The sequence below is a fragment of the Callionymus lyra genome, chromosome 8 (genome assembly GCF_982586985.1).
Source record: "Callionymus lyra chromosome 8, fCalLyr1.hap1.1, whole genome shotgun sequence".
Classification (NCBI taxonomy): domain Eukaryota; kingdom Metazoa; phylum Chordata; class Actinopteri; order Syngnathiformes; family Callionymidae; genus Callionymus; species Callionymus lyra.
In genome coordinates this window covers 3,552,815-3,573,601 of record NC_141825.1, presented here as the reverse complement: position 1 = coordinate 3,573,601, position 20,787 = coordinate 3,552,815, and the positions used below count along the sequence as shown (strand labels likewise).

General features: G+C 48.0%; 27 non-coding genes across 27 annotated transcripts; all 27 read right to left on the bottom strand.

Annotated features, from left to right (window-relative positions):
* Window positions 1-59: 59 nt before the first annotated feature.
* On the bottom strand, window positions 60-250 carry LOC148073115 (U2 spliceosomal RNA). Its single transcript, XR_015712773.1, has one exon. It is a non-coding gene; the product is annotated as a U2 spliceosomal RNA (small nuclear RNA).
* A 718-nt stretch (window positions 251-968) lies between these two features.
* On the bottom strand, window positions 969-1,133 carry LOC148073114 (U1 spliceosomal RNA). Its single transcript, XR_015712426.1, has one exon. It is a non-coding gene; the product is annotated as a U1 spliceosomal RNA (small nuclear RNA).
* A 469-nt stretch (window positions 1,134-1,602) lies between these two features.
* LOC148073113 (U2 spliceosomal RNA) lies at window positions 1,603-1,793 on the bottom strand. Its single transcript, XR_015712772.1, has one exon. It is a non-coding gene; the product is annotated as a U2 spliceosomal RNA (small nuclear RNA).
* Window positions 1,794-2,494: 701 nt separating this feature from the next.
* On the bottom strand, window positions 2,495-2,659 carry LOC148073112 (U1 spliceosomal RNA). Its single transcript, XR_015712425.1, has one exon. It is a non-coding gene; the product is annotated as a U1 spliceosomal RNA (small nuclear RNA).
* Window positions 2,660-3,128: 469 nt separating this feature from the next.
* Window positions 3,129-3,319, bottom strand: LOC148073111 (U2 spliceosomal RNA). The gene has a single exon (XR_015712771.1). It is a non-coding gene; the product is annotated as a U2 spliceosomal RNA (small nuclear RNA).
* Window positions 3,320-4,037: 718 nt separating this feature from the next.
* On the bottom strand, window positions 4,038-4,202 carry LOC148073110 (U1 spliceosomal RNA). The gene has a single exon (XR_015712424.1). It is a non-coding gene; the product is annotated as a U1 spliceosomal RNA (small nuclear RNA).
* A 469-nt stretch (window positions 4,203-4,671) lies between these two features.
* Window positions 4,672-4,862, bottom strand: LOC148073109 (U2 spliceosomal RNA). Its single transcript, XR_015712770.1, has one exon. It is a non-coding gene; the product is annotated as a U2 spliceosomal RNA (small nuclear RNA).
* Window positions 4,863-5,563: 701 nt separating this feature from the next.
* LOC148073108 (U1 spliceosomal RNA) lies at window positions 5,564-5,728 on the bottom strand. Its single transcript, XR_015712423.1, has one exon. It is a non-coding gene; the product is annotated as a U1 spliceosomal RNA (small nuclear RNA).
* Window positions 5,729-6,197: 469 nt separating this feature from the next.
* On the bottom strand, window positions 6,198-6,388 carry LOC148073107 (U2 spliceosomal RNA). The gene has a single exon (XR_015712769.1). It is a non-coding gene; the product is annotated as a U2 spliceosomal RNA (small nuclear RNA).
* A 701-nt stretch (window positions 6,389-7,089) lies between these two features.
* On the bottom strand, window positions 7,090-7,254 carry LOC148073106 (U1 spliceosomal RNA). The gene has a single exon (XR_015712422.1). It is a non-coding gene; the product is annotated as a U1 spliceosomal RNA (small nuclear RNA).
* Window positions 7,255-7,723: 469 nt separating this feature from the next.
* On the bottom strand, window positions 7,724-7,914 carry LOC148073105 (U2 spliceosomal RNA). The gene has a single exon (XR_015712230.1). It is a non-coding gene; the product is annotated as a U2 spliceosomal RNA (small nuclear RNA).
* A 701-nt stretch (window positions 7,915-8,615) lies between these two features.
* Window positions 8,616-8,780, bottom strand: LOC148073104 (U1 spliceosomal RNA). Its single transcript, XR_015712536.1, has one exon. It is a non-coding gene; the product is annotated as a U1 spliceosomal RNA (small nuclear RNA).
* A 618-nt stretch (window positions 8,781-9,398) lies between these two features.
* Window positions 9,399-9,563, bottom strand: LOC148073103 (U1 spliceosomal RNA). Its single transcript, XR_015712421.1, has one exon. It is a non-coding gene; the product is annotated as a U1 spliceosomal RNA (small nuclear RNA).
* A 469-nt stretch (window positions 9,564-10,032) lies between these two features.
* LOC148073102 (U2 spliceosomal RNA) lies at window positions 10,033-10,223 on the bottom strand. The gene has a single exon (XR_015712247.1). It is a non-coding gene; the product is annotated as a U2 spliceosomal RNA (small nuclear RNA).
* A 1,007-nt stretch (window positions 10,224-11,230) lies between these two features.
* LOC148073101 (U2 spliceosomal RNA) lies at window positions 11,231-11,421 on the bottom strand. The gene has a single exon (XR_015712768.1). It is a non-coding gene; the product is annotated as a U2 spliceosomal RNA (small nuclear RNA).
* Window positions 11,422-12,139: 718 nt separating this feature from the next.
* On the bottom strand, window positions 12,140-12,304 carry LOC148073100 (U1 spliceosomal RNA). The gene has a single exon (XR_015712419.1). It is a non-coding gene; the product is annotated as a U1 spliceosomal RNA (small nuclear RNA).
* Window positions 12,305-12,773: 469 nt separating this feature from the next.
* Window positions 12,774-12,964, bottom strand: LOC148073099 (U2 spliceosomal RNA). The gene has a single exon (XR_015712767.1). It is a non-coding gene; the product is annotated as a U2 spliceosomal RNA (small nuclear RNA).
* A 701-nt stretch (window positions 12,965-13,665) lies between these two features.
* On the bottom strand, window positions 13,666-13,830 carry LOC148073098 (U1 spliceosomal RNA). The gene has a single exon (XR_015712418.1). It is a non-coding gene; the product is annotated as a U1 spliceosomal RNA (small nuclear RNA).
* A 469-nt stretch (window positions 13,831-14,299) lies between these two features.
* LOC148073097 (U2 spliceosomal RNA) lies at window positions 14,300-14,490 on the bottom strand. Its single transcript, XR_015712766.1, has one exon. It is a non-coding gene; the product is annotated as a U2 spliceosomal RNA (small nuclear RNA).
* A 701-nt stretch (window positions 14,491-15,191) lies between these two features.
* On the bottom strand, window positions 15,192-15,356 carry LOC148073096 (U1 spliceosomal RNA). Its single transcript, XR_015712417.1, has one exon. It is a non-coding gene; the product is annotated as a U1 spliceosomal RNA (small nuclear RNA).
* Window positions 15,357-15,825: 469 nt separating this feature from the next.
* LOC148073095 (U2 spliceosomal RNA) lies at window positions 15,826-16,016 on the bottom strand. Its single transcript, XR_015712764.1, has one exon. It is a non-coding gene; the product is annotated as a U2 spliceosomal RNA (small nuclear RNA).
* Window positions 16,017-16,734: 718 nt separating this feature from the next.
* On the bottom strand, window positions 16,735-16,899 carry LOC148073094 (U1 spliceosomal RNA). Its single transcript, XR_015712416.1, has one exon. It is a non-coding gene; the product is annotated as a U1 spliceosomal RNA (small nuclear RNA).
* A 469-nt stretch (window positions 16,900-17,368) lies between these two features.
* LOC148073093 (U2 spliceosomal RNA) lies at window positions 17,369-17,559 on the bottom strand. Its single transcript, XR_015712763.1, has one exon. It is a non-coding gene; the product is annotated as a U2 spliceosomal RNA (small nuclear RNA).
* Window positions 17,560-18,277: 718 nt separating this feature from the next.
* Window positions 18,278-18,442, bottom strand: LOC148073092 (U1 spliceosomal RNA). The gene has a single exon (XR_015712415.1). It is a non-coding gene; the product is annotated as a U1 spliceosomal RNA (small nuclear RNA).
* Window positions 18,443-18,911: 469 nt separating this feature from the next.
* On the bottom strand, window positions 18,912-19,102 carry LOC148073091 (U2 spliceosomal RNA). The gene has a single exon (XR_015712258.1). It is a non-coding gene; the product is annotated as a U2 spliceosomal RNA (small nuclear RNA).
* Window positions 19,103-19,803: 701 nt separating this feature from the next.
* LOC148073090 (U1 spliceosomal RNA) lies at window positions 19,804-19,968 on the bottom strand. The gene has a single exon (XR_015712414.1). It is a non-coding gene; the product is annotated as a U1 spliceosomal RNA (small nuclear RNA).
* Window positions 19,969-20,437: 469 nt separating this feature from the next.
* LOC148073089 (U2 spliceosomal RNA) lies at window positions 20,438-20,628 on the bottom strand. The gene has a single exon (XR_015712256.1). It is a non-coding gene; the product is annotated as a U2 spliceosomal RNA (small nuclear RNA).
* Between the last annotated feature and the right edge of the window lie 159 nt (window positions 20,629-20,787).

The window sequence follows — 20,787 nt, the reverse complement described above, 5'->3', positions numbered from 1 at the left end:
GGAAAGGCCTTGGCCAACCGCTTGAGGGGTTTGTACACTTAATTTCCATACAACTTTTAGGTTTTTGCACTGTTCCCAGAGATAATGCAATACCGGGTCAATGCGCAGAGAGGGTGGAGCAAGCCCCTGGCCCTTCTCCCATGTCCAAAAATCAATTTAATATATGGTCTCCATATAGGAGACGTATCAGATATTAAACTGATAAGAACAGATACTACACTTGATCTTAGCCAAAAGGCCGAGAAGCGATGGCAACCATGTGCATGACCTTTTAGAGGGGCTCGAAAGGTCAACGAGAGCCACTTACGGGGCCACAAAGGGTAAAGAACCAGAAAAGGTAGGGAGCCACATAGGGTAAGGAACCACACAGGGTAAGGAACCACACAGGGTAAGGAGCCACACAAAGAAAGGAACCTGACAAAGTAAGGAGCCACACAGAGTAAGTAACCAGACAGAGTAAGGAACAACACAGAGTAAGGAACCAGACAGAGTAAGGAGCAACATAGAGTAAGGAGCAACACAGGGTAAGGAACAACACAGAGTAAGGAGCCACACAGAGTAAGGAGCCACACAGAGTAAGGGACAAGACAGAGTAAGGAGCAACACAGAGTAAGGAGCCACACAGGGTAAGGAACAACACAGAGTAAGGAGCCAAACAGGTTAAGGAACCAGACAGGGTAAGGAGCCATACAGAGAAAGGAACCAGGCAGGGTAAGGAACCAGATTTCCTTCTCCTCACTGGAATGCTCCACATCAATTGGGAAAGGCCTGGGCCAACAGTTTGAGATCAGTCCAGTGCTAAGAAGGTCGACAAAGGTCATTCACTGAGAGCGCGATTTTAACTTGATCCCAGAAGGTGATTCCAACCTACCCGGCAACTTGTTAAACCCTACAGACAAGGACAAGCCTCGGCTGAGTGTTCCACACGAGCTTGCATCAAACTAAAGCATTCTTTAACAAGTGATGAACGGGGGAGAGCGCGAACGCAGTCCCCCACTACCAGAAATTATGCAGTCGAGATTCCCACATTTGGGGAATTCGCAAAGGTCAGCATGACCTAGAGTGCAATGGCCGGGCCTCGCCTTGGGTGAACCACCTTCCTGATCATGGTGTCTCCCCTGCCAGGTAAGTATGAATTGTAGAGCTCATAGACTTGATGGCCTGGAAATAATCCCTTGTTCTTACTCATGGTGGGGAGTAATGAGCCACACAGGGTAAGGAACAAGGCAGAGTAAGGAGCCACACAGAGTAAGAACCCAGACCTAGTAAGGAGAGCAACACTATGAAAGGAACCAGACAGATTAAGGAACCATATAGGGTAAGGAACAAGGCAGAGTAAGGAGCCACACTATGAAAGGAACCAGACAGAGTAAGGAACCATATAGGGTAAGGAACAAGGCAGAGTAAGGAGCAACACTATGAAAGGAACCAGACAGAGTAAGGAACCATACAGGGTAAGGAGCCATACAGAGAAGGGAACCAGGAAGGGTAAGGAACGAAATACCCCCATCCTTCTCCTCACTTGAACACTCCACATCAATTGGGAAAGGCCTTGGCCAACTGCTTGAGGGGTTTGTACACTTAATTTCCATACAACTTTTAGGTTTTTGCACTGTTCCCAGAGATAATGCAATACCGGGTCAATGCGCAGAGAGGGTGGAGCAAGCCCCTGGCCCTTCTCCCATGTCCAAAAATCAATTTAATATATGGTCTCCATATAGGAGACGTATCAGATATTAAACTGATAAGAACAGATACTACACTTGATCTTAGCCAAAAGGCCGAGAAGCGATGGCAACCATGTGCATGACCTTTTAGAGGGGCTCGAAAGGTCAACGAGAGCCACTTACGGGGCCACAAAGGGTAAAGAACCAGAAAAGGTAGGGAGCCACATAGGGTAAGGAACCACACAGGGTAAGGAACCACACAGGGTAAGGAGCCACACAAAGAAAGGAACCTGACAAAGTAAGGAGCCACACAGAGTAAGTAACCAGACAGAGTAAGGAACAACACAGAGTAAGGAACCAGACAGAGTAAGGAGCAACACAGAGTAAGGAGCAACACAGGGTAAGGAACAACACAGAGTAAGGAGCCACACAGAGTAAGGAGCCACACAGAGTAAGGGACAAGACAGAGTAAGGAGCAACACAGAGTAAGGAGCCACACAGGGTAAGGAACAACACAGAGTAAGGAGCCAAACAGGGTAAGGAGCCATACAGAGAAAGGAACCAGGCAGGGTAAGGAACCAGATCTCCTTCTCCTCACTGGAATGCTCCACATCAATTGGGAAAGGCCTGGGCCAACAGTTTGAGATCAGTCCAGTGCTAAGAAGGTCGACAAAGGTCATTCACTGAGAGCGCGATTTTAACTTGATCCCAGAAGGTGATTCCAACCTACCCGGCAACTTGTTAAACCCTACAGACAAGGACAAGCCTCGGCTGAGTGTTCCACACGAGCTTGCATCAAACTAAAGCATTCTTTAACAAGTGATGAACGGGGGAGAGCGCGAACGCAGTCCCCCACTACCAGAAATTATGCAGTCGAGATTCCCACATTTGGGGAATTCGCAAAGGTCAGCATGACCTAGAGTGCAATGGCCGGGCCTCGCCTTGGGTGAACCACCTTCCTGATCATGGTGTCTCCCCTGCCAGGTAAGTATGAATTGTAGAGCTCATAGACTTGATGGCCTGGAAATAATCCCTTGTTCTTACTCATGGTGGGGAGTAATGAGCCACACAGGGTAAGGAACAAGGCAGAGTAAGGAGCCACACAGAGTAAGAACCCAGACCTAGTAAGGAGAGCAACACTATGAAAGGAACCAGACAGATTAAGGAACCATATAGGGTAAGGAACAAGGCAGAGTAAGGAGCCACACTATGAAAGGAACCAGACAGAGTAAGGAACCATATAGGGTAAGGAACAAGGCAGAGTAAGGAGCAACACTATGAAAGGAACCAGACAGAGTAAGGAACCATACAGGGTAAGGAGCCATACAGAGAAGGGAACCAGGAAGGGTAAGGAACGAAATACCCCCATCCTTCTCCTCACTTGAACACTCCACATCAATTGGGAAAGGCCTTGGCCAACCGCTTGAGGGGTTTGTACACTTAATTTCCATACAACTTTTAGGTTTTTGCACTGTTCCCAGAGATAATGCAATACCGGGTCAATGCGCAGAGAGGGTGGAGCAAGCCCCTGGCCCTTCTCCCATGTCCAAAAATCAATTTAATATATGGTCTCCATATAGGAGACGTATCAGATATTAAACTGATAAGAACAGATACTACACTTGATCTTAGCCAAAAGGCCGAGAAGCGATGGCAACCATGTGCATGACCTTTTAGAGGGGCTCGAAAGGTCAACGAGAGCCACTTACGGGGCCACAAAGGGTAAAGAACCAGAAAAGGTAGGGAGCCACATAGGGTAAGGAACCACACAGGGTAAGGAACCACACAGGGTAAGGAGCCACACAAAGAAAGGAACCTGACAAAGTAAGGAGCCACACAGAGTAAGTAACCAGACAGAGTAAGGAACAACACAGAGTAAGGAACCAGACAGAGTAAGGAGCAACATAGAGTAAGGAGCAACACAGGGTAAGGAACAACACAGAGTAAGGAGCCACACAGAGTAAGGAGCCACACAGAGTAAGGGACAAGACAGAGTAAGGAGCAACACAGAGTAAGGAGCCACACAGGGTAAGGAACAACACAGAGTAAGGAGCCAAACAGGTTAAGGAACCAGACAGGGTAAGGAGCCATACAGAGAAAGGAACCAGGCAGGGTAAGGAACCAGATTTCCTTCTCCTCACTGGAATGCTCCACATCAATTGGGAAAGGCCTGGGCCAACAGTTTGAGATCAGTCCAGTGCTAAGAAGGTCGACAAAGGTCATTCACTGAGAGCGCGATTTTAACTTGATCCCAGAAGGTGATTCCAACCTACCCGGCAACTTGTTAAACCCTACAGACAAGGACAAGCCTCGGCTGAGTGTTCCACACGAGCTTGCATCAAACTAAAGCATTCTTTAACAAGTGATGAACGGGGGAGAGCGCGAACGCAGTCCCCCACTACCAGAAATTATGCAGTCGAGATTCCCACATTTGGGGAATTCGCAAAGGTCAGCATGACCTAGAGTGCAATGGCCGGGCCTCGCCTTGGGTGAACCACCTTCCTGATCATGGTGTCTCCCCTGCCAGGTAAGTATGAATTGTAGAGCTCATAGACTTGATGGCCTGGAAATAATCCCTTGTTCTTACTCATGGTGGGGAGTAATGAGCCACACAGGGTAAGGAACAAGGCAGAGTAAGGAGCCACACAGAGTAAGAACCCAGACCTAGTAAGGAGAGCAACACTATGAAAGGAACCAGACAGATTAAGGAACCATATAGGGTAAGGAACAAGGCAGAGTAAGGAGCCACACTATGAAAGGAACCAGACAGAGTAAGGAACCATATAGGGTAAGGAACAAGGCAGAGTAAGGAGCAACACTATGAAAGGAACCAGACAGAGTAAGGAACCATACAGGGTAAGGAGCCATACAGAGAAGGGAACCAGGAAGGGTAAGGAACGAAATACCCCCATCCTTCTCCTCACTTGAACACTCCACATCAATTGGGAAAGGCCTTGGCCAACTGCTTGAGGGGTTTGTACACTTAATTTCCATACAACTTTTAGGTTTTTGCACTGTTCCCAGAGATAATGCAATACCGGGTCAATGCGCAGAGAGGGTGGAGCAAGCCCCTGGCCCTTCTCCCATGTCCAAAAATCAATTTAATATATGGTCTCCATATAGGAGACGTATCAGATATTAAACTGATAAGAACAGATACTACACTTGATCTTAGCCAAAAGGCCGAGAAGCGATGGCAACCATGTGCATGACCTTTTAGAGGGGCTCGAAAGGTCAACGAGAGCCACTTACGGGGCCACAAAGGGTAAAGAACCAGAAAAGGTAGGGAGCCACATAGGGTAAGGAACCACACAGGGTAAGGAACCACACAGGGTAAGGAGCCACACAAAGAAAGGAACCTGACAAAGTAAGGAGCCACACAGAGTAAGTAACCAGACAGAGTAAGGAACAACACAGAGTAAGGAACCAGACAGAGTAAGGAGCAACACAGAGTAAGGAGCAACACAGGGTAAGGAACAACACAGAGTAAGGAGCCACACAGAGTAAGGAGCCACACAGAGTAAGGGACAAGACAGAGTAAGGAGCAACACAGAGTAAGGAGCCACACAGGGTAAGGAACAACACAGAGTAAGGAGCCAAACAGGGTAAGGAGCCATACAGAGAAAGGAACCAGGCAGGGTAAGGAACCAGATCTCCTTCTCCTCACTGGAATGCTCCACATCAATTGGGAAAGGCCTGGGCCAACAGTTTGAGATCAGTCCAGTGCTAAGAAGGTCGACAAAGGTCATTCACTGAGAGCGCGATTTTAACTTGATCCCAGAAGGTGATTCCAACCTACCCGGCAACTTGTTAAACCCTACAGACAAGGACAAGCCTCGGCTGAGTGTTCCACACGAGCTTGCATCAAACTAAAGCATTCTTTAACAAGTGATGAACGGGGGAGAGCGCGAACGCAGTCCCCCACTACCAGAAATTATGCAGTCGAGATTCCCACATTTGGGGAATTCGCAAAGGTCAGCATGACCTAGAGTGCAATGGCCGGGCCTCGCCTTGGGTGAACCACCTTCCTGATCATGGTGTCTCCCCTGCCAGGTAAGTATGAATTGTAGAGCTCATAGACTTGATGGCCTGGAAATAATCCCTTGTTCTTACTCATGGTGGGGAGTAATGAGCCACACAGGGTAAGGAACAAGGCAGAGTAAGGAGCCACACAGAGTAAGAACCCAGACCTAGTAAGGAGAGCAACACTATGAAAGGAACCAGACAGATTAAGGAACCATATAGGGTAAGGAACAAGGCAGAGTAAGGAGCCACACTATGAAAGGAACCAGACAGAGTAAGGAACCATATAGGGTAAGGAACAAGGCAGAGTAAGGAGCAACACTATGAAAGGAACCAGACAGAGTAAGGAACCATACAGGGTAAGGAGCCATACAGAGAAGGGAACCAGGAAGGGTAAGGAACGAAATACCCCCATCCTTCTCCTCACTTGAACACTCCACATCAATTGGGAAAGGCCTTGGCCAACTGCTTGAGGGGTTTGTACACTTAATTTCCATACAACTTTTAGGTTTTTGCACTGTTCCCAGAGATAATGCAATACCGGGTCAATGCGCAGAGAGGGTGGAGCAAGCCCCTGGCCCTTCTCCCATGTCCAAAAATCAATTTAATATATGGTCTCCATATAGGAGACGTATCAGATATTAAACTGATAAGAACAGATACTACACTTGATCTTAGCCAAAAGGCCGAGAAGCGATGGCAACCATGTGCATGACCTTTTAGAGGGGCTCGAAAGGTCAACGAGAGCCACTTACGGGGCCACAAAGGGTAAAGAACCAGAAAAGGTAGGGAGCCACATAGGGTAAGGAACCACACAGGGTAAGGAACCACACAGGGTAAGGAGCCACACAAAGAAAGGAACCTGACAAAGTAAGGAGCCACACAGAGTAAGTAACCAGACAGAGTAAGGAACAACACAGAGTAAGGAACCAGACAGAGTAAGGAGCAACACAGAGTAAGGAGCAACACAGGGTAAGGAACAACACAGAGTAAGGAGCCACACAGAGTAAGGAGCCACACAGAGTAAGGGACAAGACAGAGTAAGGAGCAACACAGAGTAAGGAGCCACACAGGGTAAGGAACAACACAGAGTAAGGAGCCAAACAGGGTAAGGAGCCATACAGAGAAAGGAACCAGGCAGGGTAAGGAACCAGATCTCCTTCTCCTCACTGGAATGCTCCACATCAATTGGGAAAGGCCTGGGCCAACAGTTTGAGATCAGTCCAGTGCTAAGAAGGTCGACAAAGGTCATTCACTGAGAGCGCGATTTTAACTTGATCCCAGAAGGTGATTCCAACCTACCCGGCAACTTGTTAAACCCTACAGACAAGGACAAGCCTCGGCTGAGTGTTCCACACGAGCTTGCATCAAACTAAAGCATTCTTTAACAAGTGATGAACGGGGGAGAGCGCGAACGCAGTCCCCCACTACCAGAAATTATGCAGTCGAGATTCCCACATTTGGGGAATTCGCAAAGGTCAGCATGACCTAGAGTGCAATGGCCGGGCCTCGCCTTGGGTGAACCACCTTCCTGATCATGGTGTCTCCCCTGCCAGGTAAGTATGAATTGTAGAGCTCATAGACTTGATGGCCTGGAAATAATCCCTTGTTCTTACTCATGGTGGGGAGTAATGAGCCACACAGGGTAAGGAACAAGGCAGAGTAAGGAGCCACACAGAGTAAGAACCCAGACCTAGTAAGGAGAGCAACACTATGAAAGGAACCAGACAGATTAAGGAACCATATAGGGTAAGGAACAAGGCAGAGTAAGGAGCCACACTATGAAAGGAACCAGACAGAGTAAGGAACCATATAGGGTAAGGAACAAGGCAGAGTAAGGAGCAACACTATGAAAGGAACCAGACAGAGTAAGGAACCATACAGGGTAAGGAGCCATACAGAGAAGGGAACCAGGAAGGGTAAGGAACGAAATACCCCCATCCTTCTCCTCACTTGAACACTCCACATGAATTGGGAAAGGCCTTGGCCAACCGCTTGAGGGGTTTGTACACTTAATTTCCATACAACTTTTAGGTTTTTGCACTATTCCCAGAGATAATGCAATACCGGGTCAATGCGCAGAGAGGGTGGAGCAAGCCCCTGGCCCTTCTCCCATGTCCAAAAATCAATTTAATATATGGTCTCCATATAGGAGACGTATCAGATATTAAACTGATAAGAACAGATACTACACTTGATCTTAGCCAAAAGGCCGAGAAGCGATGGCAACCATGTGCATGACCTTTTAGAGGGGCTCGAAAGGTCAACGAGAGCCACTTACGGGGCCACAAAGGGTAAAGAACCAGAAAAGGTAGGGAGCCACATAGGGTAAGGAACCACACAGGGTAAGGAACCACACAGGGTAAGGAGCCACACAAAGAAAGGAACCTGACAAAGTAAGGAGCCACACAGAGTAAGTAACCAGACAGAGTAAGGAACAACACAGAGTAAGGAACCAGACAGAGTAAGGAGCAACACAGAGTAAGGAGCAACACAGGGTAAGGAACAACACAGAGTAAGGAGCCACACAGAGTAAGGAGCCACACAGAGTAAGGGACAAGACAGAGTAAGGAGCAACACAGAGTAAGGAGCCACACAGGGTAAGGAACAACACAGAGTAAGGAGCCAAACAGGGTAAGGAGCCATACAGAGAAAGGAACCAGGCAGGGTAAGGAACCAGATCTCCTTCTCCTCACTGGAATGCTCCACATCAATTGGGAAAGGCCTGGGCCAACAGTTTGAGATCAGTCCAGTGCTAAGAAGGTCGACAAAGGTCATTCACTGAGAGCGCGATTTTAACTTGATCCCAGAAGGTGATTCCAACCTACCCGGCAACTTGTTAAACCCTACAGACAAGGACAAGCCTCGGCTGAGTGTTCCACACGAGCTTGCATCAAACTAAAGCATTCTTTAACAAGTGATGAACGGGGGAGAGCGCGAACGCAGTCCCCCACTACCAGAAATTATGCAGTCGAGATTCCCCCATTTGGGGAATTCGCAAAGGTCAGCATGACCTAGAGTGCAATGGCCGGGCCTCGCCTTGGGTGAACCACCTTCCTGATCATGGTGTCTCCCCTGCCAGGTAAGTATGAATTGTAGAGCTCATAGACTTGATGGCCTGGAAATAATCCCTTGTTCTTACTCATGGTGGGGAGTAATGAGCCACACAGGGTAAGGAACAAGGCAGAGTAAGGAGCCACACAGAGTAAGAACCCAGACCTAGTAAGGAGAGCAACACTATGAAAGGAACCAGACAGATTAAGGAACCATATAGGGTAAGGAACAAGGCAGAGTAAGGAGCCACACTATGAAAGGAACCAGACAGAGTAAGGAACCATATAGGGTAAGGAACAAGGCAGAGTAAGGAGCAACACTATGAAAGGAACCAGACAGAGTAAGGAACCATACAGGGTAAGGAGCCATACAGAGAAGGGAACCAGGAAGGGTAAGGAACGAAATACCCCCATCCTTCTCCTCACTTGAACACTCCACATCAATTGGGAAAGGCCTGGGCCAACAGTTTGAGATCAGTCCAGTGCTAAGAAGGTCGACAAAGGTCATTCACTGAGAGCGCGATTTTAACTTGATCCCAGAAGGTGATTCCAACCTACCCGGCAACTTGTTAAACCCTACAGACAAGGACAAGCCTCGGCTGAGTGTTCCACACGAGCTTGCATCAAACTAAAGCATTCTTTAACAAGTGATGAACGGGGGAGAGCGCGAACGCAGTCCCCCACTACCAGAAATTATGCAGTCGAGATTCCCACATTTGGGGAATTCGCAAAGGTCAGCATGACCTAGAGTGCAATGGCCGGGCCTCGCCTTGGGTGAACCACCTTCCTGATCATGGTGTCTCCCCTGCCAGGTAAGTATGAATTGTAGAGCTCATAGACTTGATGGCCTGGAAATAATCCCTTGTTCTTACTCATGGTGGGGAGTAATGAGCCACACAGGGTAAGGAACAAGGCAGAGTAAGGAGCCACACAGAGTAAGAACCCAGACCTAGTAAGGAGAGCAACACTATGAAAGGAACCAGACAGATTAAGGAACCATATAGGGTAAGGAACAAGGCAGAGTAAGGAGCCACACTATGAAAGGAACCAGACAGAGTAAGGAACCATATAGGGTAAGGAACAAGGCAGAGTAAGGAGCAACACTATGAAAGGAACCAGACAGAGTAAGGAACCATACAGGGTAAGGAGCCATACAGAGAAGGGAACCAGGAAGGGTAAGGAACGAAATACCCCCATCCTTCTCCTCACTTGAACACTCCACATCAATTGGGAAAGGCCTTGGCCAACCGCTTGAGGGGTTTGTACACTTAATTTCCATACAACTTTTAGGTTTTTGCACTGTTCCCAGAGATAATGCAATACCGGGTCAATGCGCAGAGAGGGTGGAGCAAGCCCTTGGCCCTTCTCCCATGTCCAAAAATCAATTTAATATATGGTCTCCATATAGGAGACGTATCAGATATTAAACTGATAAGAACAGATACTACACTTGATCTTAGCCAAAAGGCCGAGAAGCGATGGCAACCATGTGCATGACCTTTTAGAGGGGCTCGAAAGGTCAACGAGAGCCACTTACGGGGCCACAAAGGGTAAAGAACCAGAAAAGGTAGGGAGCCACATAGGGTAAGGAACCACACAGGGTAAGGAACCACACAGGGTAAGGAGCCACACAAAGAAAGGAACCTGACAAAGTAAGGAGCCACACAGAGTAAGTAACCAGACAGAGTAAGGAACAACACAGAGTAAGGAACCAGACAGAGTAAGGAGCAACATAGAGTAAGGAGCAACACAGGGTAAGGAACAACACAGAGTAAGGAGCCACACAGAGTAAGGAGCCACACAGAGTAAGGGACAAGACAGAGTAAGGAGCAACACAGAGTAAGGAGCCACACAGGGTAAGGAACAACACAGAGTAAGGAGCCAAACAGGTTAAGGAACCAGACAGGGTAAGGAGCCATACAGAGAAAGGAACCAGGCAGGGTAAGGAACCAGATTTCCTTCTCCTCACTGGAATGCTCCACATCAATTGGGAAAGGCCTGGGCCAACAGTTTGAGATCAGTCCAGTGCTAAGAAGGTCGACAAAGGTCATTCACTGAGAGCGCGATTTTAACTTGATCCCAGAAGGTGATTCCAACCTACCCGGCAACTTGTTAAACCCTACAGACAAGGACAAGCCTCGGCTGAGTGTTCCACACGAGCTTGCATCAAACTAAAGCATTCTTTAACAAGTGATGAATGGGGGAGAGCGCGAACGCAGTCCCCCACTACCAGAAATTATGCAGTCGAGATTCCCACATTTGGGGAATTCGCAAAGGAACAAGGCAGAGTAAGGAGCAACACTATGAAAGGAACCAGACAGAGTAAGGAACCATACAGGGTAAGGAGCCATACAGAGAAGGGAACCAGGAAGGGTAAGGAACGAAATACCCCCATCCTTCTCCTCACTTGAACACTCCACATCAATTGGGAAAGGCCTTGGCCAACCGCTTGAGGGGTTTGTACACTTAATTTCCATACAACTTTTAGGTTTTTGCACTGTTCCCAGAGATAATGCAATACCGGGTCAATGCGCAGAGAGGGTGGAGCAAGCCCCTGGCCCTTCTCCCATGTCCAAAAATCAATTTAATATATGGTCTCCATATAGGAGACGTATCAGATATTAAACTGATAAGAACAGATACTACACTTGATCTTAGCCAAAAGGCCGAGAAGCGATGGCAACCATGTGCATGACCTTTTAGAGGGGCTCGAAAGGTCAACGAGAGCCACTTACGGGGCCACAAAGGGTAAAGAACCAGAAAAGGTAGGGAGCCACATAGGGTAAGGAACCACACAGGGTAAGGAACCACACAGGGTAAGGAGCCACACAAAGAAAGGAACCTGACAAAGTAAGGAGCCACACAGAGTAAGTAACCAGACAGAGTAAGGAACAACACAGAGTAAGGAACCAGACAGAGTAAGGAGCAACATAGAGTAAGGAGCAACACAGGGTAAGGAACAACACAGAGTAAGGAGCCACACAGAGTAAGGAGCCACACAGAGTAAGGGACAAGACAGAGTAAGGAGCAACACAGAGTAAGGAGCCACACAGGGTAAGGAACAACACAGAGTAAGGAGCCAAACAGGTTAAGGAACCAGACAGGGTAAGGAGCCATACAGAGAAAGGAACCAGGCAGGGTAAGGAACCAGATTTCCTTCTCCTCACTGGAATGCTCCACATCAATTGGGAAAGGCCTGGGCCAACAGTTTGAGATCAGTCCAGTGCTAAGAAGGTCGACAAAGGTCATTCACTGAGAGCGCGATTTTAACTTGATCCCAGAAGGTGATTCCAACCTACCCGGCAACTTGTTAAACCCTACAGACAAGGACAAGCCTCGGCTGAGTGTTCCACACGAGCTTGCATCAAACTAAAGCATTCTTTAACAAGTGATGAACGGGGGAGAGCGCGAACGCAGTCCCCCACTACCAGAAATTATGCAGTCGAGATTCCCACATTTGGGGAATTCGCAAAGGTCAGCATGACCTAGAGTGCAATGGCCGGGCCTCGCCTTGGGTGAACCACCTTCCTGATCATGGTGTCTCCCCTGCCAGGTAAGTATGAATTGTAGAGCTCATAGACTTGATGGCCTGGAAATAATCCCTTGTTCTTACTCATGGTGGGGAGTAATGAGCCACACAGGGTAAGGAACAAGGCAGAGTAAGGAGCCACACAGAGTAAGAACCCAGACCTAGTAAGGAGAGCAACACTATGAAAGGAACCAGACAGATTAAGGAACCATATAGGGTAAGGAACAAGGCAGAGTAAGGAGCCACACTATGAAAGGAACCAGACAGAGTAAGGAACCATATAGGGTAAGGAACAAGGCAGAGTAAGGAGCAACACTATGAAAGGAACCAGACAGAGTAAGGAACCATACAGGGTAAGGAGCCATACAGAGAAGGGAACCAGGAAGGGTAAGGAACGAAATACCCCCATCCTTCTCCTCACTTGAACACTCCACATCAATTGGGAAAGGCCTTGGCCAACCGCTTGAGGGGTTTTTACACTTAATTTCCATACAACTTTTAGGTTTTTGCACTGTTCCCAGAGATAATGCAATACCGGGTCAATGCGCAGAGAGGGTGGAGCAAGCCCCTGGCCCTTCTCCCATGTCCAAAAATCAATTTAATATATGGTCTCCATATAGGAGACGTATCAGATATTAAACTGATAAGAACAGATACTACACTTGATCTTAGCCAAAAGGCCGAGAAGCGATGGCAACCATGTGCATGACCTTTTAGAGGGGCTCGAAAGGTCAACGAGAGCCACTTACGGGGCCACAAAGGGTAAAGAACCAGAAAAGGTAGGGAGCCACATAGGGTAAGGAACCACACAGGGTAAGGAACCACACAGGGTAAGGAGCCACACAAAGAAAGGAACCTGACAAAGTAAGGAGCCACACAGAGTAAGTAACCAGACAGAGTAAGGAACAACACAGAGTAAGGAACCAGACAGAGTAAGGAGCAACACAGAGTAAGGAGCAACACAGGGTAAGGAACAACACAGAGTAAGGAGCCACACAGAGTAAGGAGCCACACAGAGTAAGGGACAAGACAGAGTAAGGAGCAACACAGAGTAAGGAGCCACACAGGGTAAGGAACAACACAGAGTAAGGAGCCAAACAGGGTAAGGAGCCATACAGAGAAAGGAACCAGGCAGGGTAAGGAACCAGATCTCCTTCTCCTCACTGGAATGCTCCACATCAATTGGGAAAGGCCTGGGCCAACAGTTTGAGATCAGTCCAGTGCTAAGAAGGTCGACAAAGGTCATTCACTGAGAGCGCGATTTTAACTTGATCCCAGAAGGTGATTCCAACCTACCCGGCAACTTGTTAAACCCTACAGACAAGGACAAGCCTCGGCTGAGTGTTCCACACGAGCTTGCATCAAACTAAAGCATTCTTTAACAAGTGATGAACGGGGGAGAGCGCGAACGCAGTCCCCCACTACCAGAAATTATGCAGTCGAGATTCCCACATTTGGGGAATTCGCAAAGGTCAGCATGACCTAGAGTGCAATGGCCGGGCCTCGCCTTGGGTGAACCACCTTCCTGATCATGGTGTCTCCCCTGCCAGGTAAGTATGAATTGTAGAGCTCATAGACTTGATGGCCTGGAAATAATCCCTTGTTCTTACTCATGGTGGGGAGTAATGAGCCACACAGGGTAAGGAACAAGGCAGAGTAAGGAGCCACACAGAGTAAGAACCCAGACCTAGTAAGGAGAGCAACACTATGAAAGGAACCAGTCAGATTAAGGAACCATATAGGGTAAGGAACAAGGCAGAGTAAGGAGCCACACTATGAAAGGAACCAGACAGAGTAAGGAACCATATAGGGTAAGGAACAAGGCAGAGTAAGGAGCAACACTATGAAAGGAACCAGACAGAGTAAGGAACCATACAGGGTAAGGAGCCATACAGAGAAGGGAACCAGGAAGGGTAAGGAACGAAATACCCCCATCCTTCTCCTCACTTGAACACTCCACATCAATTGGGAAAGGCCTTGGCCAACCGCTTGAGGGGTTTGTACACTTAATTTCCATACAACTTTTAGGTTTTTGCACTGTTCCCAGAGATAATGCAATACCGGGTCAATGCGCAGAGAGGGTGGAGCAAGCCCCTGGCCCTTCTCCCATGTCCAAAAATCAATTTAATATATGGTCTCCATATAGGAGACGTATCAGATATTAAACTGATAAGAACAGATACTACACTTGATCTTAGCCAAAAGGCCGAGAAGCGATGGCAACCATGTGCATGACCTTTTAGAGGGGCTCGAAAGGTCAACGAGAGCCACTTACGGGGCCACAAAGGGTAAAGAACCAGAAAAGGTAGGGAGCCACATAGGGTAAGGAACCACACAGGGTAAGGAACCACACAGGGTAAGGAGCCACACAAAGAAAGGAACCTGACAAAGTAAGGAGCCACACAGAGTAAGTAACCAGACAGAGTAAGGAACAACACAGAGTAAGGAACCAGACAGAGTAAGGAGCAACACAGAGTAAGGAGCAACACAGGGTAAGGAACAACACAGAGTAAGGAGCCACACAGAGTAAGGAGCCACACAGAGTAAGGGACAAGACAGAGTAAGGAGCAACACAGAGTAAGGAGCCACACAGGGTAAGGAACAACACAGAGTAAGGAGCCAAACAGGGTAAGGAGCCATACAGAGAAAGGAACCAGGCAGGGTAAGGAACCAGATCTCCTTCTCCTCACTGGAATGCTCCACATCAATTGGGAAAGGCCTGGGCCAACAGTTTGAGATCAGTCCAGTGCTAAGAAGGTCGACAAAGGTCATTCACTGAGAGCGCGATTTTAACTTGATCCCAGAAGGTGATTCCAACCTACCCGGCAACTTGTTAAACCCTACAGACAAGGACAAGCCTCGGCTGAGTGTTCCACACGAGCTTGCATCAAACTAAAGCATTCTTTAACAAGTGATGAACGGGGGAGAGCGCGAACGCAGTCCCCCACTACCAGAAATTATGCAGTCGAGATTCCCACATTTGGGGAATTCGCAAAGGTCAGCATGACCTAGAGTGCAATGGCCGGGCCTCGCCTTGGGTGAACCACCTTCCTGATCATGGTGTCTCCCCTGCCAGGTAAGTATGAATTGTAGAGCTCATAGACTTGATGGCCTGGAAATAATCCCTTGTTCTTACTCATGGTGGGGAGTAATGAGCCACACAGGGTAAGGAACAAGGCAGAGTAAGGAGCCACACAGAGTAAGAACCCAGACCTAGTAAGGAGAGCAACACTATGAAAGGAACCAGTCAGATTAAGGAACCATATAGGGTAAGGAACAAGGCAGAGTAAGGAGCCACACTATGAAAGGAACCAGACAGAGTAAGGAACCATATAGGGTAAGGAACAAGGCAGAGTAAGGAGCAACACTATGAAAGGAACCAGACAGAGTAAGGAACCATACAGGGTAAGGAGCCATACAGAGAAGGGAACCAGGAAGGGTAAGGAACGAAATACCCCCATCCTTCTCCTCACTTGAACACTCCACATCAATTGGGAAAGGCCTTGGCCAACCGCTTGAGGGGTTTGTACACTTAATTTCCATACAACTTTTAGGTTTTTGCACTGTTCCCAGAGATAATGCAATACCGGGTCAATGCGCAGAGAGGGTGGAGCAAGCCCCTGGCCCTTCTCCCATGTCCAAAAATCAATTTAATATATGGTCTCCATATAGGAGACGTATCAGATATTAAACTGATAAGAACAGATACTACACTTGATCTTAGCCAAAAGGCCGAGAAGCGATGGCAACCATGTGCATGTCCTTTTAGAGGGGCTCGAAAGGTCAACGAGAGCCACTTACGGGGCCACAAAGGGTAAAGAACCAGAAAAGGTAGGGAGCCACATAGGGTAAGGAACCACACAGGGTAAGGAACCACACAGGGTAAGGAGCCACACAAAGAAAGGAACCTGACAAAGTAAGGAGCCACACAGAGTAAGTAACCAGACAGAGTAAGGAACAACACAGAGTAAGGAACCAGACAGAGTAAGGAGCAACACAGAGTAAGGAGCAACACAGGGTAAGGAACAACACAGAGTAAGGAGCCACACAGAGTAAGGAGCCACACAGAGTAAGGGACAAGACAGAGTAAGGAGCAACACAGAGTAAGGAGCCACACAGGGTAAGGAACAACACAGAGTAAGGAGCCAAACAGGTTAAGGAACCAGACAGGGTAAGGAGCCATACAGAGAAAGGAACCAGGCAGGGTAAGGAACCAGATTTCCTTCTCCTCACTGGAATGCTCCACATCAATTGGGAAAGGCCTGGGCCAACAGTTTGAGATCAGTCCAGTGATAAGAAGGTCGACAAAGGTCATTCACTGAGAGCGCGATTTTAACTTGATCCCAGAAGGTGATTCCAACCTACCCGGCAACTTGTTAAACCCTACAGACAAGGACAAGCCTCGGCTGAGTGTTCCACACGAGCTTGCATCAAACTAAAGCATTCTTTAACAAGTGATGAACGGGGGAGAGCGCGAACGCAGTCCCCCACTACCAGAAATTATGCAGTCGAGATTCCCACATTTGGGGAATTCGCAAAGGTCAGCATGACCTAGAGTGCAATGGCCGGGCCTCGCCTTGGGTGAACCACCTTCCTGATCATGGTGTCTCCCCTGCCAGGTAAGTATGAATTGTAGAGCTCATAGACTTGATGGCCTGGAAATAATCCCTTGTTCTTACTCATGGTGGGGAGTAATGAGCCACACAGGGTAAGGAACAAGGCAGAGTAAGGAGCCACACAGAGTAAGAACCCAGACCTAGTAAGGAGAGCAACACTATGAAAGGAACCAGACAGATTAAGGAACCATATAGGGTAAGGAACAAGGCAGAGTAAGGAGCCACACTATGAAAGGAACCAGACAGAGTAAGGAACCATATAGGGAAAGGAACATGGCAGAGTAAGGAGCAACACTATGAAAGGAACCAGACAGAGTAAGGAACCATACAGGGTAAGGAGCCATACAGAGAAGGGAACCAGGAAGGGTAAGGAACGAAATACCCCCATCCTTCTCCTCACTTGAACACTCCACATCAATTGGGAAAGGCCTTGGCCAACCGCTTGAGGGGTTTGTACACTTAATTTCCATACAACTTTTAGGTTTTTGCACTGTTCCCAGAGATAATGCAATACCGGGTCAATGCGCAGAGAGGGTGGAGCAAGCCCCTGGCCCTTCTCCCATGTCCAAAAATCAATTTAATATATGGTCTCCATATAGGAGACGTATCAGATATTAAACTGATAAGAACAGATACTACACTTGATCTTAGCCAAAAGGCCGAGAAGCGATGGCAACCATGTGCATGTCCTTTTAGAGGGGCTCGAAAGGTCAACGAGAGCCACTTACGGGGCCACAAAGGGTAAAGAACCAGAAAAGGTAGGGAGCCACATAGGGTAAGGAACCACATAGGGTAAGGAACCACACAGGGTAAGGAACCACACAGGGTAAGGAGCCACACAAAGAAAGGAACCTGACAAAGTAAGGAGCCACACAGAGTAAGTAACCAGACAGAGTAAGGAACAACACAGAGTAAGGAACCAGACAGAGTAAGGAGCAACACAGAGTAAGGAGCAACACAGGGTAAGGAACAACACAGAGTAAGGAGCCACACAGAGTAAGGAGCCACACAGAGTAAGGGACAAGACAGAGTAAGGAGCAACACAGAGTAAGGAGCCACACAGGGTAAGGAACAACACAGAGTAAGGAGCCAAACAGGGTAAGGAGCCATACAGAGAAAGGAACCAGGCAGGGTAAGGAACCAGATCTCCTTCTCCTCACTGGAATGCTCCACATCAATTGGGAAAGGCCTGGGCCAACAGTTTGAGATCAGTCCAGTGCTAAGAAGGTCGACAAAGGTCATTCACTGAGAGCGCGATTTTAACTTGATCCCAGAAGGTGATTCCAACCTACCCGGCAACTTGTTAAACCCTACAGACAAGGACAAGCCTCGGCTGAGTGTTCCACACGAGCTTGCATCAAACTAAAGCATTCTTTAACAAGTGATGAACGGGGGAGAGCGCGAACGCAGTCCCCCACTACCAGAAATTATGCAGTCGAGATTCCCACATTTGGGGAATTCGCAAAGGTCAGCATGACCTAGAGTGCAATGGCCGGGCCTCGCCTTGGGTGAACCACCTTCCTGATCATGGTGTCTCCCCTGCCAGGTAAGTATGAATTGTAGAGCTCATAGACTTGATGGCCTGGAAATAATCCCTTGTTCTTACTCATGGTGGGGAGTAATGAGCCACACAGGGTAAGGAACAAGGCAGAGTAAGGAGCCACACAGAGTAAGAACCCAGACCTAGTAAGGAGAGCAACACTATGAAAGGAACCAGACAGATTAAGGAACCATATAGGGTAAGGAACAAGGCAGAGTAAGGAGCCACACTATGAAAGGAACCAGACAGAGTAAGGAACCATATAGGGAAAGGAACATGGCAGAGTAAGGAGCAACACTATGAAAGGAACCAGACAGAGTAAGGAACCATACAGGGTAAGGAGCCATACAGAGAAGGGAACCAGGAAGGGTAAGGAACGAAATACCCCCATCCTTCTCCTCACTTGAACACTCCACATCAATTGGGAAAGGCCTTGGCCAACCGCTTGAGGGGTTTGTACACTTAATTTCCATACAACTTTTAGGTTTTTGCACTGTTCCCAGAGATAATGCAATACCGGGTCAATGCGCAGAGAGGGCGGAGCAAGCCTCTGGCCCTTCTCCCATGTCCAAAAATCAATTTAATATATGGTCTCCATATAGGAGACGTATCAGATATTAAACTGATAAGAACAGATACTACACTTGATCTTAGCCAAAAGGCCGAGAAGCGATGGCAACCATGTGCATGACCTTTTAGAGGGGCTCGAAAGGTCAACAAGAGCCACTTACGGGGCCACAAAGGGTAAAGAACCAGAAAAGGTAGGGAGCCACATAGGGTAAGGAACCACACAGGGTAAGGAACCACACAGGGTAAGGAGCCACACAAAGAAAGGAACCTGACAAAGTAAGGAGCCACACAGAGTAAGTAACCAGACAGAGTAAGGAACAACACAGAGTAAGGAACCAGACAGAGTAAGGAGCAACACAGAGTAAGGAGCAACACAGGGTAAGGAACAACACAGAGTAAGGAGCCACACAGAGTAAGGAGCCACACAGAGTAAGGGACAAGACAGAGTAAGGAGCAACACAGAGTAAGGAGCCACACAGGGTAAGGAACAACACAGAGTAAGGAGCCAAACAGGGTAAGGAGCCATACAGAGAAAGGAACCAGGCAGGGTAAGGAACCAGATCTCCTTCTCCTCACTGGAATGCTCCACATCAATTGGGAAAGGCCTGGGCCAACAGTTTGAGATCAGTCCAGTGCTAAGAAGGTCGACAAAGGTCATTCACTGAGAGCGCGATTTTAACTTGATCCCAGAAGGTGATTCCAACCTACCCGGCAACTTGTTAAACCCTACAGACAAGGACAAGCCTCGGCTGAGTGTTCCACACGAGCTTGCATCAAACTAAAGCATTCTTTAACAAGTGATGAACGGGGGAGAGCGCGAACGCAGTCCCCCACTACCAGAAATTATGCAGTCGAGATTCCCACATTTGGGGAATTCGCAAAGGTCAGCATGACCTAGAGTGCAATGGCCGGGCCTCGCCTTGGGTGAACCACCTTCCTGATCATGGTGTCTCCCCTGCCAGGTAAGTATGAATTGTAGAGCTCATAGACTTGATGGCCTGGAAATAATCCCTTGTTCTTACTCATGGTGGGGAGTAATGAGCCACACAGGGTAAGGAACAAGGCAGAGTAAGGAGCCACACAGAGTAAGAACCCAGACCTAGTAAGGAGAGCAACACTATGAAAGGAACCAGACAGATTAAGGAACCATATAGGGTAAGGAACAAGGCAGAGTAAGGAGCCACACTATGAAAGGAACCAGACAGAGTAAGGAACCATATAGGGAAAGGAACATGGCAGAGTAAGGAGCAACACTATGAAAGGAACCAGACAGAGTAAGGAACCATACAGGGTAAGGAGCCATACAGAGAAGGGAACCAGGAAGGGTAAGGAACGAAATACCCCCATCCTTCTCCTCACTTGAACACTCCACATCAATTGGGAAAGGCCTTGGCCAACCGCTTGAGGGGTTTGTACACTTAATTTCCATACAACTTTTAGGTTTTTGCACTGTTCCCAGAGATAATGCAATACCGGGTCAATGCGCAGAGAGGGCGGAGCAAGCCTCTGGCCCTTCTCCCATGTCCAAAAATCAATTTAATATATGGTCTCCATATAGGAGACGTATCAGATATTAAACTGATAAGAACAGATACTACACTTGATCTTAGCCAAAAGGCCGAGAAGCGATGGCAACCATGTGCATGACCTTTTAGAGGGGCTCGAAAGGTCAACAAGAGCCACTTACGGGGCCACAAAGGGTAAAGAACCAGAAAAGGTAGGGAGCCACATAGGGTAAGGAACCACACAGGGTAAGGAACCACACAGGGTAAGGAGCCACACAAAGAAA